The following is a 17,399-nucleotide window of genomic DNA, read 5'->3' as shown; positions in this document are numbered from 1 at the left end:
CATCTCCTGCCTGAGGGAAAGGTTTGACAAAGGTGTGCATGGGAGGCACAGAGAGCAAACCTGTCTTCAGGGAAAGTTCTGGAGAATGTCTCAGGAGAAGCTAGACAGCAGATTTCAAAGACCCACTGCTTTGCTGCCCAAAAATGGATGCACATAAGGCTCACCAGTTTATGATGCAAAGATCTGGAATGAGGCCTGAGAGTCTTTATTTCCAATGAGCTCCCAGGCAATGCCGATGTGCCTTGTTGTCTGACCACACTTAGAGCTGCAAAATTGTAAACTGGTGGCCCTGGCACCACACATTATATGTAAATGTATTTTCTTTGATCAGAATAATGTTCTAAAATACCAGAATTCATTGACAACATTTCAAAATCTGAAGATTTCACATTAAAAAAAAATCCCAGTTCTGTCTTCTGTTGAGACCCTCAGGAATGCTGCCAATACTGGGCGTATGTTCCTGAATGACAGCAAATACTGAAGCTGATTGGCAACTGCCAAAACGAGCAGACCTGCTTCATGACCTCGTTCTTCATGCCCTCGTTGATGCTGCCTGCTGGCCTGTGAGACCCCAAAGTTTTTAATTCCTGATCTACAGCAAACCCCACATTCAGCCTTGGGGAAACTGAGGTCAGAGAAGGGCAGGAGATGGTGGGTCACCAGTACCATCTAGTTCCTGCACCTTTGGATTTGTGAGCTCTGAGAAAGACCCGGTAATGTCCGTGGTCCCAATATCCTTCCCCAGCATCATGCAGGGGACCATGCAGAGGCTGGACTCGACCCCCAGGGCCCCTGGTGACTCCCCTGATGGCAGTGCTCTCCCCTTTTTGTCGACCTCCTTGATGAATACAGTCCAGGTGGGAGAACGTGGCCTAAGTCGCACATTTCTTTGTGCCCTTCTCCAGTTCTCTCCTTCTGTTTCTTGGGGAAGAGGCTGGGACAAGTCAACTCACAAAATGTGCTTCAACCGAATGAGATCCTGGAGTTTATCTAATAGGCAGGTTGGGAAAAATGAAAACGCTAATTACTTGAGGGAAAGCATGGAAAATGAGTCAGCTGATTGGGCCACCAGGCAGCCAGTAGAAGCTGGGTTTTTTTTTTTCACAGGATAATGACTTATTCTGGGGGATTTCAGCCATGCACACACAACAAAAATAATTCCAAGTGTCTGCTAGCAAAATCCCATGCTGCTGAGCATCACGTTTGAAAATTAATGTGACAAGCTGGAGGCACACTTGCCTCAAGATCAGAAGATGATGAAAGCTTCCTCCCCAGGAAGCTTCTCAGGGTAGAACCAGAAAACCCAACTGGAGAATCTAGAGGGGCAGCACCCTGCCTGGGGACAGTGAGCAGAAATCAGCTGGGAGGCCAGGCTGCCTGCCCTCCTTTGTCTGGGCAGACGGGCCCAGCCTCCCAAGTTGCTGATGGTCATATGGAAGCTGGTGGGGCTGCACATTAATTGCCTTGTTCCTCCCATCATTAAAATGATAGGTCTTGCCACTGGGATGGGGCTGCCTGGCTGTGGGTGGAGAACACCTCCTGGGTAGGGAGATCTCCAGACTGGGCCCTGCACGTGGTTCTTTCTGAAGAGTCAAGTGGCAGTTTGGGATTCACGGGGGCACATTCAACTACAGGAACTGGGGACCCCAGGGCCCTTGTTCCCAGTCCCTGGTTGGTGATGGAATTAATGAAGCCCAGGTAGCCCTGTATGCAGGGCACTCTCTAGTCCTTTACAGCTCTTTGTCTGCAGCCGGCCTCTTGTCTTTCATTGCTGGCTGCCGCCCCGTCTCTGGGGCTGATGCAGCAGCCAGATAATGAACGGTATATCAGCGCAGGCTGCAGAGGGGTGCGGGGGAGGGGGTGAGCGCCAGAGCCAGCGGCCTGACTTATTATCCCTTCACTGGCAAACAAAACAAAATCATTGGCCTGCCAGGGTCATTAAGGACCCCAGGGTTGTCATAGAAACGACCTTTGGGGCCCGGTGGTGGTTAATGCATGAGTGACTGCCTGCATTGTGTGCACGGGGAGAGGTCAGAGTTTTGTTGGTGGCTTAAGAAAGAAAGAAAGAGAGTGAAGAAGAAAGAGCGCTTGCACAAAGCCGAGGACTGGGCGGCTGACATTCAGAAAGGAGGTTGCACCCCGCCCGTAGCCCTGATTAGATGTCTGGGATTAGGAACTTCCGTGCAGGCACATAGTAGGCGTTTAGTAAATGTCTGCAAAGATGAATGGACATGCTTCTCTTGTTAAAAATGTTCTCCCGTGTCCACTGCCAGTCTCACACCCACTGACCCTGGAGCCACTTGGCCAATGCACTCCTGAGAAGTATTTAGACAGGTAATTGTTCCTGTCATTCTTCCAGTCAAGATCAGTAAACTTATGTGCAAGTTGTAGGGGAACTCATATATCTTCGCCTGGAGGGGGATGATTTTCATGACTCCCAGGATTCAGGAGGATCTGCCTGGGAGCGGGCATGCAGGGGCTTTTGCCAAGAAGGAACAGGAGGGCAGAGCCTCCAAGGGCAAGCCTTGGGCATCACGTGTGCGCATCCAACCCACTTCCTAGCCAGGGCAATGTGCGTATTCTGCACTCAACAACCCCCTTGTGAGGTAGCTCACCTTCCTAGCTGAGAGAACTCAGCCCCAGGGGCTTCCCCAGCTTGCTTGGGTTTCAGAAACAGCCCTGCCACTAGCTCAGTCTGTCTTCCTGGCCACATATCCTTACCTGTAATATTAAAGATGTGCCAGGTGACATCTATGGCCTACCCCAAGCCTGTTCTGCTGTCTTGGCAAGAATCTCCCTAGATTTAGGGTTTTATTTTCCAGGTGGGAAGAAAACCTTCCAAGAGCATTCTTTGGGTGACTCTAGAATCATTTGATCTCTTAGAGAAAACTAAACCTGGTTGATTTCTTCTGCTGTCTTTCCAGTGCAGCTTCCGGCTGTCTTTGCAGTTTGGAAGCCAAGGCCTTTCCAGTGAATGGGCTTAACAGGCTGGGGTCTGGTTAGAACAAGCAGGTCAGGATTAGTCTGATTCCCCATCTCATGAGGCCTTGTTCCCCCTTGCTGGGAGCCGTATTGCCCTTGTCTGTGTTCACAGTGCCCACTACCAGAAACCCCATGTTCCATGTGGAGGTTGGTCCCCCAACTTATCAAGTGGGAGACGTACTCTCTTAGCATTAACTGCCAGAGTGGCTTCCTTTTAAAATTGGCTTCAGGGATATGTCTGCTCTGCTCCCTATTTACCTGGCAGATTCTCAGATTTTGCTCTAGCAGACCAGACTGTCACTTATAGAATCCCTTCATCAGCTAGGAGCACAATGGCTACAAATTCCAGATCTCTGCTGTGGGCCAGGAATAAGCAAATACATCATCCTGGCAAATCCCAAAGGCCTGCCCTGCAGCTCTTTGCTGTTCTGTGAGCACTTGGTAGGGCTTCTTTATGAGAGTGCCTATCACAGAATCTGGGGTGAAAGTGCCCCAGTGGAGGGGGACCCTCAAGGGCAAAGGAGGTTCTTATTGCTCTAATAGCACTGAGTGTGGTGCCTTCCTGGAGTAGCAATAAAGTATTGGGGTGGATGTTTTATTTCAGCCTGCCATTTAATTCTTATAAAAAGGCAAGCAGCTGTTATTCCCACAGTACAGATGAGGGATCAGGCAGGAAGGAGAGGGCCTTGTCCAAGATCACCAGTCAGTAAGTGGAAGGAGTGGCATTAGAACCCAGAGCCACATGCTGCACGTCTGTCACTGTTCCATCTCAGCGCTGCCCAAGCCCTCACCCAGGTGAGTACCAGAGAGTGAGAATCAATACTCTTGTTATTTACACTCATGTTGCACAAAATGTTATGCTCAGAGATACTCAGTTCACCTTTGTTTTTGTTTTTAAAATCTGCATGATTGATTTGCATAACTGTTGGGGCTGCAGCCTGGCACCTGCTGTGCTGTATGTACATCAGAAAGGAGGTTTTCCCTTGAAGTCAAGCATTTTCACTTCCCTCACAAATCAGTTGCAGAAAGAGAGAGATTGGTATCCAGCCGGGGCACTAGCTCAAGCCCTGCTATAATCTGCTGAATCCTCCATTTGGCACAAAACACCAAACTCTGAAAGTTGGAGGTTTTGTGTTTTTTTTTTTCTCTTTCCATCAAACCTTGCTTTCTATCTCAATGAGAAAACAAAAATCCCTTGGCATTTCCTGGGTTTACAGAGGTAAAGAGAATCTAATAGCAAACAGAGCAACATTCTGGGTCTTAAATTTCCAAGAAAACAAATGAGGAGTTGCTGATTTGGAGAAAAGACCCTGACTAGACAAGACTGGCTTAACTGGGGCTGCAATTGCTTCTAGATCATGGAGAGAGCTTGGGTCAGTTCTTTTCTCTTATGGAGCCTATTTCTACTTTTCTAAAATGTAAGGGAACCCAAACTTTGAAATGCTCTAGTTCTGAAGCATAGGCTCCTATAAAGGTCAATAAACTCCAAAGTTATCTGTCTTTAATGATGTTTAACACTAGGTTATAAAGTAGAAGCACTTTCTGGGAGAATGAGGCATCATCTAAGCCAGCAGAACTGAACAGGGTATTTTACTTTGCATGAATATGTTCCCTTAAGGATCAGAATAAAACCCAACATTATAAAAAATGTCTGGACTATTTGCATATTGCCTATAGAATACTTGCATGTAGTATTTACATAAAGCATGATGCTTATTTCTCAGGGTGGGAGTGAAGGAGCCAATAATTTACTGGGGGCCCTCTGTATCAAATGCTTTATGTACAGCACTGACTCTTCAACAGCCCAAGAAGGCATCGTTTCCATTCAACACATTAAACAACTGGGATTTAGAGCAGCGACTTGCCCACAGTTACTTACATGGTACTGTGTAGGGATTTCCTTACCCTTTATGGCACTTTTCCCTCCCACAACTTAATGGAATGGACATCCACAGTACAGCAGACATATGTAATAATGTCAAATAAGTCAAATAATGAAATAATGTCAAAGAAGTGGAAGTAGATCAGTGGTTTTTATACTTATATTCCTCTGCAAAGTGGGAGATTTGGATAAGGGGGGTCTCTAAGATCCACTTCACTTTTATAAACCCTGCTTTTGAGTTATTTACTTAAATAGCATTTACCAAAATGCATTCTGAAGCATAACACACTCAATCAATATCTTGAAAAAGCATGTTTCATGGTCAAATATATTTGGAAGGTATTACTAATTATATCCCCAATTATAGACTAATGATGTACATTATGATAACAAAGACTCTGATAAGCCTTGGAATAAAAAAGCTGCATAACTATGTAATCTATTTCCCAGATGTATTGGATTCTGGATGCTTTTTCTCCCCACATAACATTTATTAACATTTGGTGAAATGACATTGCTATTTAACACACTTGGAAACACTAGAATAGTTGAAAGTTCACAAATCCTCACTTCCTCCATTTCTTGTCTTCCATTCTTTTCTCCGTGGGTAAAAACAAACAGCAGGCCTCTGGAAGGACCATGGGCAGGGAGTGGGAGTGGGAGAGAGAGTCCATTTAAGGCTAAGCAGGACCCATGTGCAGCTTCTACTTGGAAAAACAACTCACGCACAAGTCTTAAAGCACTAGCAGCATTCAGTCATGAAAAGTAAGAACCTGAACTCAAATCTGAGCTCTTCATACAAGAAACAGTAGTACAGCAGTTTCTGAAACTTTAATACAGGAAGTGTTTTGATGCTCTCTCTATATATTTATATATAAGCCCATTTATAGATGAGGAGAAAATGTGATAGCCCTTCTGTTTTGATCAGCCCTTGATGAAATTTCCCCCCACCCCACCTTAAGCAGGAACACCAATGTCCATGTAAAATGGCATTGCCACAGTGCCTGTCATTTATGGAAATTGCTCCCTCAAGTTCAGCTAGTTAGTTCCTATGTATTCTTTGTTCACAGCTTCAATGCCACCTCTTCCAGGATGGCTTCCCTGACTGTAGACTGATCTGGCCTTCTTTTTCTGCTTCCAGAACAACTTGGGCTACTCTATGAGAGCAGTTATCTGGGCTGACAATGACATAATTCAGTGGTTCTTTTCTTAATGTCTGCTTCTCCCACGAGATTGTGAGCCTCAGGATGGGGACCAGGCTGGTCTTGCTTGTATTGCTCATGTAACACCCATCACAACTGGAATACAGTGGGACCTAAAGAAATATTTGTTGGGTGAGTGAAGGAATGGATGAATGTCCATGCTGAGAAGTAGGGCTCATCTGTCCAGACCCTACTTCAATCCCTTGAGCAACTTTGCTCTTGACTTTGATGTCACTTTGCTATTTAAACTCTGTCTCACTCTTCAAGTTTGTTGCATGCTCTGGTGTCTGTCACCTCCTGACCTCGGCTCCCTGCCACCACACTTGGCCACATCACTCACAAACCGCTAGCTAACGCCCACCTATCACAACCACCACCATCCATCCTCCGTCTACCTCTTCAGGCCTGACCCCAATCATTTTCCTGTGGATGGGAAGACCAGCAGAGGGGTTTATGATGTGTTACCTATAAATAAAATCATTGACTTTCAAACATCAAAGCTACCTTAAAGGCCATTTGTTCAACTTCATCTTTTGTCCAATGAAGAAAGTAGCAATCAGACAAGATAGGCGAATTGTCCTTGGGCAGAGAGGAGGATGAAAAGAAGTCTCTGGGTGCCCCTGCTTCAAGCCATTCTGTGTCAGCATTATTTCAAAACGGTGTCTGCCTGTTTTTTTGTAAGTAAAAACTCTGATACATATCTGACATTGGAAAAGTTTAAACGGGTTTTAACATGCTACTTTCTGAGTGTTATAACACTATATGTTTGTAGTGTCACTTACCCCCATTTTACAGAAGAGGAAACTGAGCACTATAATGATCATGAAAATAGGAACTTATGCTCCAGGTCTTTGTCCTTCACGCTTTTGAGCCCCAAGCCCATATAATCATCCCAGACTACAGTAGCCTCTTTGTCCTCCAACAGACCATGAGCTACTTAAGAGCAGAGATCACATCTTATTTATCTTTGGCAGTACCAGTTCCTCACTCAATATGTTGGCACATAATAAGCCCTAAATAATCATTTCAAGAATGAATAGATGATTGAGAAAATGAGTAAATAATTAAAAGCCTGAAGCAGCATTATTTCTGTGAAAGATAGGTAAGATTAAAAAGAGAAGGCCATACATTTATCTAAAAAACACATAGAAATTGAAAATAAACCTCTACCTCCTTATGCTGAATGAACTTACAGAGAATAATTTGTTTTATTGCAAATGCTTTGGAGATAAAAATCTGGATATACCTTATTGAAACAGCCTGGATGCAGGTGCACCTGCAGTGATGTGCTAGTCTGCAAATTAGAATCCAGCAATGGTGGCAGAAGGAAGGTCGGAACTACTGACGAACACATGTCCTCTTCTTAGTGTTAAACTTGATATGAACCACACACTCACATATGTGAGTGTATATGTATATATGTGTAGGGTGTTAGGTAAGTGATATGAGGTAATTGTATGAAAGGATAGACTGTTACGAATCGGCATGCATGAATTTGAATATATGGGAAGAAGTGCAATTTTAATGCTTTTGAATATATATATAAACCTTCCTTAGAGACTCGTAAGAAGTAGTTTCAATAAACATAATTTGACTAGTAATTAACACATAGAGTGTTTCCAAAGTGCCTTCTTGGTCCTTTTTTTTTAAAGCTTTAAGCCATCCATTGTCATGACATTTGTCACTTGCTTAAACAAGCCCTCTTGTTCATTTATACCACAAAGGTGAATCTCACCCGAGCACCAGCATGTGAAACCTAGAAACTCCTGAAGGAGAGGGTAAGCTAAGCCCCTGCCTCAGAGGACTGTAAGGAATAAAAATATTCAAGCATGTTAGCACATTGCTTGGCACATGGTATATGCTCAAATCCAGCCACTGTTTATTAAAGCTGAATGCGGAGGGGGTGAATCCAGGCTGCAGGTGGGAAAGGCAGGGTTGAAGAAGGGCCTGGTGACCAGACAATGTTCATTTTCTCCATGTCTCCTGGGATTGTTTTGGTAATTACTCCAGCTTCTTCAACAGCTTGTGATTTGTCCAGTGCCAGGGAACCTGGATTTGCATCACATGATGCATAATTCATATGGCACGGACAGCAATTATGAGCTAATTGAGGGGTGTAATGTTTAAAGAAAGGATCCATTATGAGGAACATAAGGGATGTTGGAGGGAAGAAGCTCTTGAGTCCATGGAGGCTCATTCTCTCTAATTCAGCTTTCTTTAAGATGACTCTAATTGTCTCTTGAAGGGCATGGAAGTTCTCTCCTATAAGAGGTCCTGGGGGCTGGGTGGCAGGCACTGCTTCTCTTGCAGAAAGAGGTGCTGAGGGTGGCCTGGAGTGGGCTACTCTTTCTCAATTTCTTGTGTGGTTCACCTTCCAGGCACCCCTTACTATGGTGACACAGTCAACCAGGTTAATATGATTAGAGGGGTAAATGTTACCTTCACCATAATTCCTGAATCAAAAGTCAGGACCATTTCCCTCAGGGATTGACAGTCTGGGACATACAGCTTTGGGGCAGAATTATTGGAATTTCCAATATGAAAGCATATTTTGAAGGGATCATAGGGAAGCCCATGTAAATGGGAACTTCACTAAGAAATCCAGGAGACAGGTTTCAAATTATAAGGAGCACTGGACTGTTTGTGGCAAGACTGAAGTCTGTCCGTAACTAGATTAGCCCCTTGCTGGTAAGCCCTTGGGACACAACCTCTCCTTGGAACTCAGTTTTTCCATCTGTACAATGAGAAAAGCTGATTAAGATGGCTTTCTGGGACTCTTCCAACTCTGATGCACTGTTTCTATGCATCACAGCTCGTCCTTCTGACTTGAGGTTTTAAACTCTCTTGGTAAGTCAGTGTTTATTCTCTGGGAACCAACAATATGTGCCTTAAAACTCAGAGGGCGCTCATAATGTGACTGTCACTTTCAATAGAAAACCTTTGTTTTTAATCGACTGTGAGAATATAACTAAATAAATCACTTTTCAATTGGCTTCCATTACAAAGTTAGTCGCGTATTTTAAAATACTGAATCAAAACATTTCGTGAAGAGGGTTTGCGCCAGCAACTGCTGCCCCTGGTTGTGTGGGTTGTAGTCTCTGAGGGACGATGCACTGTTAATGGTTTGCTGTCTTCTCAGAACGCCACAGACCTCAGCATAGCTTTCATCTGAGGACTGTTACATCATTACCACTTGGTCCTGTCCTTTCCCTTCACCCTCAACCAATGATTTTCACATGAACATATGATATCACAGGAAGCCCTTCTGAAACACGCAGGCTCTACTTAGAGTCTACTTGAGCTGGGCTGCAGTATCACTCCTCACCAGCAGTCAGCTTTTGGATGCGTGGTATATACAACACAAGGTGAAGATTCAAAAAATCTTGGCATACAAAAAGTACAAAAGGTCTTAGAGATCATATTGTCCAAATAGGCTTTATACCTGGTTCTCTGCTTCATCATTGGAAGTTAGACCTTCTATAACGCTGATCTGCGTAAACCAAAGAGCGCCTGCCATTGACTTTTGTGTAGCTGGCTTGCAGTGTCTCTTCTTTTAAACAGAGTACCTGGCCAGTTTGCTTGCTTTCTGAATAATGCCGTCATTTAGCATATTAAAGGCGGAGGTTGTTATTCTCTGCCTTTGGTGCTAGTGCAGTTATAATTTATACGAGCAGCCAAAGCAGATCTTTCACCTGCAAGTTGGGCTGCCGTGTCTGTTTAAGCACTCAAGCCAGGCTGCAGCTTATTTGAGACTTTCAAATGGGTTTTGCCCAGAGTAATTGATCACCTGTGGACTAAGGATTTTTTTTTCTTCTTTTTCTTCAAAATAGTTTTTCTAATAATTTAAGAAATCCTTCCTCAAATCTCAAAAGAATGAGAGAACTGACTTTAAGGAGGCATGTGTCTACTTACAAAGTCTTATTTGGGGAAAGTCAGGGTCACTGTCAGAATACGCTAGACAAAGGAATTTCTTACTTGCCTTGAAGAACAGGCAGCCATAGGTCACAGTGGATTTTTCATATCCTTTTTTCAACTATCACCATAGGTGAAGGCTCTGGAGGAAGGATTTGTTCGCTTAGTGCATCTAATTCTACATGTAGGATGTGGTGGAAGCGGAAATGTTCTGCTTGCCCCAGTTGTTCCTTTGGGCCAAAGGATTGATGGCCTCTGCAAGTTACATCCTGGTGAGAACAACCACACACAGACACCCCATATTTAATCTTTATATTAGAGTCTTCCTAAGTGAGAAGTCTCAGTAAAACAAAATTGCCATTTAGCTCCAAGGGTTAATTAGACATGGCCCAGAAAAGGTGATTTCCTTCTCTCTGCCTTAAATTTTGGGCTTTTCATTCTGAGTGACTGCTGGCTTCTGCCAAATGGAATAAGATAAATGCAAGCTCCTAATTTGAACCCCCCTCATTTGTTCCCAGCTGCTCTTTTTCAGTTTTCCAAAAAAGAGAGAGCTCTTTGGACTGCTGCTTTTCACAAACCCGGAACTTGATTCTCTTCCCTTCTGGTCTGGGGTCCAGGTATCTTTGGAAGATGATCCACTCTCGGGCGGACTTCTCTTTCAGACATTTGGATAATGTCCATCTCCTTCCCCCCATCCCCAGTCAGACTGAGTGTCTTCACTATGAGGTCTGCCACTGTGTTCTGACTTCATTGAGTTGTCCAAAGCGACACCAAAATCTTTTCCCGTTTTTTACTTCCTCATAGATTAAAACTAATTCAAAATCCATCAGCTGGTGTGAGCACTTCAAATGAAATTCATCTGCTGTCATGTTATTCAATTACTTGCTTTTCCAGGATCCTTCTTGGTTTCTTGGATCCTCATAAAATACCCTCCCCTTTGTTATCTTACAAATGTTGTAGAATCAGCAAATGTTTCAGCACTGTGTTAGCTGTACTGTGCAGGGACTCTTTAAAATCCTTTATCTGCTTCATTCATTCAAGCACCCATTCATTGCACTGAGCATCAGTTATGTACAGGTCAGGTAATGAAGAGGAGCTTCTTTTAGTGATTTCCATGACAGTAAATGCTGGAGGTTGAATAGGTCCCCTTGTATGGGTCACCCACTAACAACCATCTTAGGGATTCAGATCATTTTTCCAGTTTTGCAACCACAGGAGACTTTTCAACAACTGCTAGTAGGGTCCCGTTTAGGAAAACCCACCCCGAACATGGACAGAAGAGATGGATTAGTGTGGCCTTTGTGAACTGTTTCTCAAGTGTGCCTACAATCTTTGAAATATGTTTTAATTTACAAAATAAGCCATTTAGTGCTTTGCAGTTTAAAAAGTGCTTCCACACACACTTGAGCCTCATAACAAGCCTGTCAGCTATTATTAGCCCTTTTCTCATCTTTATGGTGCTGATAAGCACCTTTACTAAGGTCACACAGCCAGAAAGCCACAGAGCTGAGAAAACCAGAGTCCTTTCCCCCACCTAACAAAGTTCCACGTAGCACCTTGCTGCATTCCCAAAGCCACTCTCTCTCTCTTTTTTAAAAACTCCCTGTTCTCCCCTCCCCTAGCCCTGTAACTCCCATTCTATTTTGTCTCTATGAATTTGGCTACTCCAGGGACCTCATCTAACTAGAATCATACAATGTTTGCCCTTTTGTGTTTTGCTTATTTCGTATAGCATAGTGTCCTAGAGGTGCATACAGTTGTAGCATGTGTCAGAATTTCCTTCCTTTATAAAGGCTGAATAATATTCCATTGTCTGTATACACCACCTTTTGTTTATCCATTTGACCCTCAATGGACATTTGAGTTGCTTCTGCCTTTTGGCTACTGTGAATAATACTACTATGAGCGTAGGTGTGCAAGGATCTCTTTGTGATCCTGCTTTCAGTTCTTTTTTGGTATATACTCAGAAACAAGATTGATAGGTCATATGGTACTTCTGTTTTTAATTACTTGAGAAAATGCCATACTGTTTTCCATAGCAGCTGTGTCATTTTACATTCCTACCAACAGTGTATATGGGTTCTAGAGTCTCCATGTCACTGACAACAGTTGTTATTTTCTTTTTGTTTTGTTCTCTCATAATATCTATCCTAATGTGTGTGAGCAGTATCTCATTGTGGTTTTGATGTGCATTTCCATAATGATTAAAGATATTAAGCATCCAAGCCACTCTCTAAGATGGACATTATTCTTATCTCACCAAGTCACAGACTGGGACTCAGAGAGGCGAGGGATCCACCTGAGTAAGTGGTACGGAGGAGGGTTAGGCTTTGAGTCCTGCTTTTTAGACCCTTAAGCCCAATGCTGGGTCCGGTACATGGATATTTCTCAAATTGGGGTGTTCAGATGCATTCTCCAGGATTCATGAGTTCTTGGTGCTAATGCTTTCATTTCTCTGTTAATCCAGAAGTTCCTATAAGCTTATTTATATATCACGGAAGGTTGTTTCACAAAATGTGGCCCCCTGACCAGCAGCATCTGGGTACAAGTTAGAAATGCTAGTTGCTTGACTCCACCCCAGGCCCCCTGAATTAGAAACTCTGGGTTTGGGCAAGTCCTGATGCTGGCTCTGATGCATGCTCAAGTTTGGGAACCTTACCTAGATCTTCAGTTCTTAAGTTGGCTGCTCATTGTACTTAAAAAGATTCCGACTGAATTGGTCTGAGATTCAGCCTGATCATTAGGAATTTTAAAGCCTCCCCAAGTGACTCCCACCTGTAGCCAAGGTTGGGAACCCCTAATCTAGATAAACACCTTACACCAAAGTGTCCCCTCGCATTTCCAGATGTCCTAAATGTATTGCAATTCTAATTGCTCTTTAGTAATTGCTGCGCCCTAATGAAGACCCATGGCAGGATCAGGGACGCCTTCTCTCCAGGTGAAGGCCAAATGGCACCATGGCTGTGCCGTGTGAGCAGCTGCTTGCAGAGGTTCCAGTAGAGAGACGTAGTGGGGAATTGCCCCAGTACATGCCACACAGTGATAGGGCCAAGACACTCTCACAGCATGTGGCTGTGCTGTAGCAGCTGCCATCATAAGCAGATCTTGGGTACGAATTTATCTGTAGCAAAGGCAAAATGATCTTTCACATTCAATCGATGCTGTTAATTGACTTTTGTTAGTTTTATAATTTATTTTGTAATCTGTAATGACATTGTTGTTTTCCATTGTGTATAAACAATAGGCAGAGGAAGTTTATACCTAGCTTTGATTTGTACAGATTTAAGTAAAGTGCAACTATAATAATGTAAGTCAATATTGTGGGCTTGTGAGAATCTGCTTTCCTAGACTAAGTCTGGAGAATTGCAGCAATCTGCTTTCTGTAGAAGCTGGTTTTTTTGTGCCCAGACTCGGGTCCACAGAGTCCCCCTTGGTACGTGGGGATTTTAGGATCCCCTACTGGGGGGATCCTGGCAGGCCCAAGGCTAGGCAGCCCCTCTCGAGAGTGCCTGCCTGACTTCTAGCCTGTCCTCTGCCCCTTGGACTGAAGCAGAAGTTATCTTTGACGATTTCCAGGGAATAATTCACTGTAATTTCAGGGGAAGGAAATTTGGTCAGTTTCTACGCAGTACAAATCGGCCTCCCCTATCTGTCTTGGAGGGAGCTTTGTGTTCAACTCTGTTATTGGGCTCTTTCCTAGAAGCATTGTTTCCCATTTCAATATAATTGCTTCAAAATAATGTGAAGAGATCAATTGCCACTTGTCAGCTGTAATTTTCTGCCACTGAAAAAAAGTAATGTGGGGAGGAAAAGCAAAATATGGGGTGGCTCATTAGGTACAATGGAGGGAGGGGCAAAGCCACCTCCGTGCCTGTGCTGCTGCGGTTCTGCCTGCCGAATCCTCCCCATCCTTCAGGCAGCAGCTCCAACCCCAGGCCTAGAGGCTCACAGAGACCTCTCCTTCCTCTCAGGCCATTGGTTTACCCAATCCTTAACACGTTTGTTCAGTGAATATTGACTGGGCACCTCTGTATGTGCAGGGAGGCTTTGGGAGGCAAGGAACCCAAATCCTCACTTACAGAGGTCTAGACAAATCGGTGCTTATTTTCCTCAGATAACAGAAAAGTGCCTCTGGACAAGTTTACAGTCAGCCTCTCAGTAACGCTCTTGGCCTTCTCAACCTATGTGTCACTCTTGGTTATCAGATGGCCAGCCTGGCCTTCAGGCATCCAATCAGCATCAAAGCAGGAAGAGGGGAGAACAGAGACTTTGTCCCTAAAGGTCCTTCTCATGAGGAAGCCAGTCTTTCCTAGAACCCTACAGAGTATTTTAAATGGCTTTATTGAGGTACAACTGACATACAAAACTGCACATATATAAAGTATACCACCTGATCAGTTTTGATATGCCCAGGAACCATCACCACAATCTAGATGGTGAATGTATCCTCTACCCCTGCAAAATCTTTTCCAGAAAAGATGCCCATCCTGAAGATGTTTAAGTTTTGACTTCTGTGTGATTGGCCAGAATGTGATCCTGTGGCCACTCCTAACTGCAAGGGTGACTGGGAAGGTCAATATTTTGATTTCAAGCAGACAAGGGAAAGGGGATTGACTGCAAATATTGGGCCAGCTAATGAACAGTATCTGCCTGCCTGCTGCTGCAGAAGTGAAGAAAGGAGAGCAGAGCACCCCTGTCCTGCCGCTGATAGTCAGCACTCTTGGCCACAGGGTGCCTGACCTGGTTATATCCGTGTCCCAGTGATGTCAGTGAACGGGCAGGTGGCTCTGTCTCTGAACTTGAACTTAAAAGAATGGATTCTCTCCCTGCCTCAGCTGTCTAGAAGCTAAGATGACAGAAGGAACTAAATCAACACGTATTATGCACCTCCTGTGCTGGATTTTGCCTGTGTGTACCGTCCTTTCAATGACCCTGTGAGGTTGGTGTGTGAAGTGTGTATTCTTTCACCTTTTTCCAAATGTGGAAACTGAAATCCAGGGAGGTGAAGTGACGTGCAGAAAGTGGCACAGCTCATAAGTCAGCAAGCCAGGATTCATGGCCAGCCTGAGACTATCCCCTGTGCTTTCTATCAAAAAAAAATCTTTGAACCAGGCTTGGAATAATGTGTAAAATGTGGATTCATGCTCTGACTGCTGCAGGCTCAGAGAGGTGAGGTGACCTGCCCAAGATCTTGCAGCTAGAGACAGGCAAATCTTGGACCAGAATTCTGGCCTGCCAGCCTTCCACTATACCCAGGCCAGGTCACTCTTGGGGGTGTGATGAGGGAAGATGGATGGGAAAGGGCAGGAAGTAATAGCAAATCCTGGGGAAAGAAGACTCCAAAATTCAGCACAACTTGGAGCTGTGAACTGGCTGCAGGTCCATGGGGACCCTTCAGCACCCACAGCGCCTCCCTTATTCTCTAATGCAGGAATCCCTCAGCACCTCTGGAGGCCCATTAGTGCTGAGATGATTCCAGGCATGGCTGCTGGAGGAGTGGCAGTGCAGAGGTTAAGACTGGGAGTGAATTTCCTGAATTGGAATCCTGATTAGCTGTGTGACCTTGGGAAAGGCATGTTACTTCTCTGTGCCCACTTTCTGCATCTGTGAAATGGGGATGATCATTCTGCTGCCTCATGGGTCTGCCCTCTCACTGGAGGTAGTTAACGTGTTCCTGGTGTGTTACCCACAGTTGGGGCAGGTGAGCGTGGAGAGCAAGAACTCCCCAGGTGAGCTGAGGAGCAGTTCATTCACTGTAGGATCCCATTGTGGGGTGAGGGGGGCATCAAGACACTGCCTGTCTCTATAGGGGACCAGGTCTATACCTCCAGATCCTCACAGGAGCCTCCGGGGATGCCCCCACATTGTCTTCAGCACGTTCCCAGGGAACGCCACCTCCCCTGGCCCTTCTGGTCATCATCAGCTAGCACCCTGCTGCCTACTTACTTTGGCCTGAGTCTGAGGCCTGCACAGTACAATCAGAAGGTGGGGTATCCCGTGGGATTCTGGGTGGGGGTTTATTGCTAGTGAGTGTGCTTGCCTATCCACTGGGGTCTTTTTCAGACAGTCCAAGATTCTCAATGAAGACAAGGTTCTGTAGGGGAGGCGGTGGGAACCTCACTTAGCTCTGAGCTGCCTTTGGAGGCAAGAAATTGTCCACGGTGGGAGCTGTCTAGATATCTCGAATGAGGGGAAACTTCCAGGCTGGCAAATCTTGCATTTCCCACAGACATACACAGAATGTTGGTTCCTTGGAAGACCAGCTGTTGAGAGAGAGAAAAAGAGAGAAGACCCTGAGTCCAAATCAGTCTGAACAGATGCATGCTTTCTCAGAGCCTTCACTGTACTCACCAGTACTTTTTGTGGGGTGGTGTAAGATGCAGCCACCCCTTTAGGGGATCATCTCTCTGGATCTGAGTCAGGGACACTGATCCCATCAGCCGGTTGGTTACTGGAAGAAACTAATCAAGGTGTGCCTGTTCTCTGCCTTCGTTTTTCCGTCTGGGTAATGGGGGTGGTCTTTGTGGTGGTCAAATTGAGTCCAGAGACCTGGAGCAGAGGCCTTAATGAGGGCTTCTTGGTGATGAAAGGCCCTGTTAAGCCTCAGCCACCATTATTGCGTTATGGAATAAATGTGACCAGCCTAGGAGACGCGCACGAATAAATTTGAATAGCAAGACACAAATGCGGCCCTTAACTCCTACGAGCAAATAGAGTTTAATAAAGAGGTAAACTGAGACCGCTTTTATTTATTGCTGGGTAAATGTACTTAAAAAGGTATTGGCTTTCTGCAGCTGCAGAGGCCAGCTCCTCGGCAGCCCGGCGCTTTAATGCCTGTCGCTGTTATTAGAGCTGTAATGAATGAGCCGCTGTGAGTGCGCTCTTCAGGACTGCAGAGGTACAAGATTAATGAGATGAGAGCATTGAAAGGTACAGACAGCCCCTTTTTCCCAGCCACGTGCAATGTCTGCAGCAGCACCTCTGGCTTTGTTTGCTACACAGCGTAGCGGCTGAGAGGCTGCCTCATGGAAATGTCCCCAGCATCAGGCTGCAAAGGCATGCGCCTCCCGCGGGCTTTCCTTGGGCCCTGCCCCTCTTCCCTCCTCCTGCCCCACCCCACAGGACAGCTGGTCCTTCTTCCTGCCTGGCTCTCTGTCCTTCCCATCCTGGCCTGGATTGGGACCTGGACCCCCCTCCTCTGTTTAGGTTTTACGCTCCACCTTCTGCACACCCTCTCCTTGCGGTTGCTTGTGGAATCCTCCCTTAGCATCCTGACACCCCCAGCCACTTCAAGGGTGGGGAGCTGTGCTATAGGGCACTTCTAGGAAGCAGGGGTGGCACTTCTAGTTGCCTGCTAACACCCATTGTCCACTAGGCAGAGAGGCTGCCCAATAACATAAAAGTGATCTCAGGCCATGATC

This window comes from Manis javanica, chromosome 7, assembly GCF_040802235.1.
Source record: "Manis javanica isolate MJ-LG chromosome 7, MJ_LKY, whole genome shotgun sequence".
Lineage (NCBI taxonomy): Eukaryota > Metazoa > Chordata > Mammalia > Pholidota > Manidae > Manis > Manis javanica.
This window is presented reverse-complemented; position numbering follows the sequence as displayed.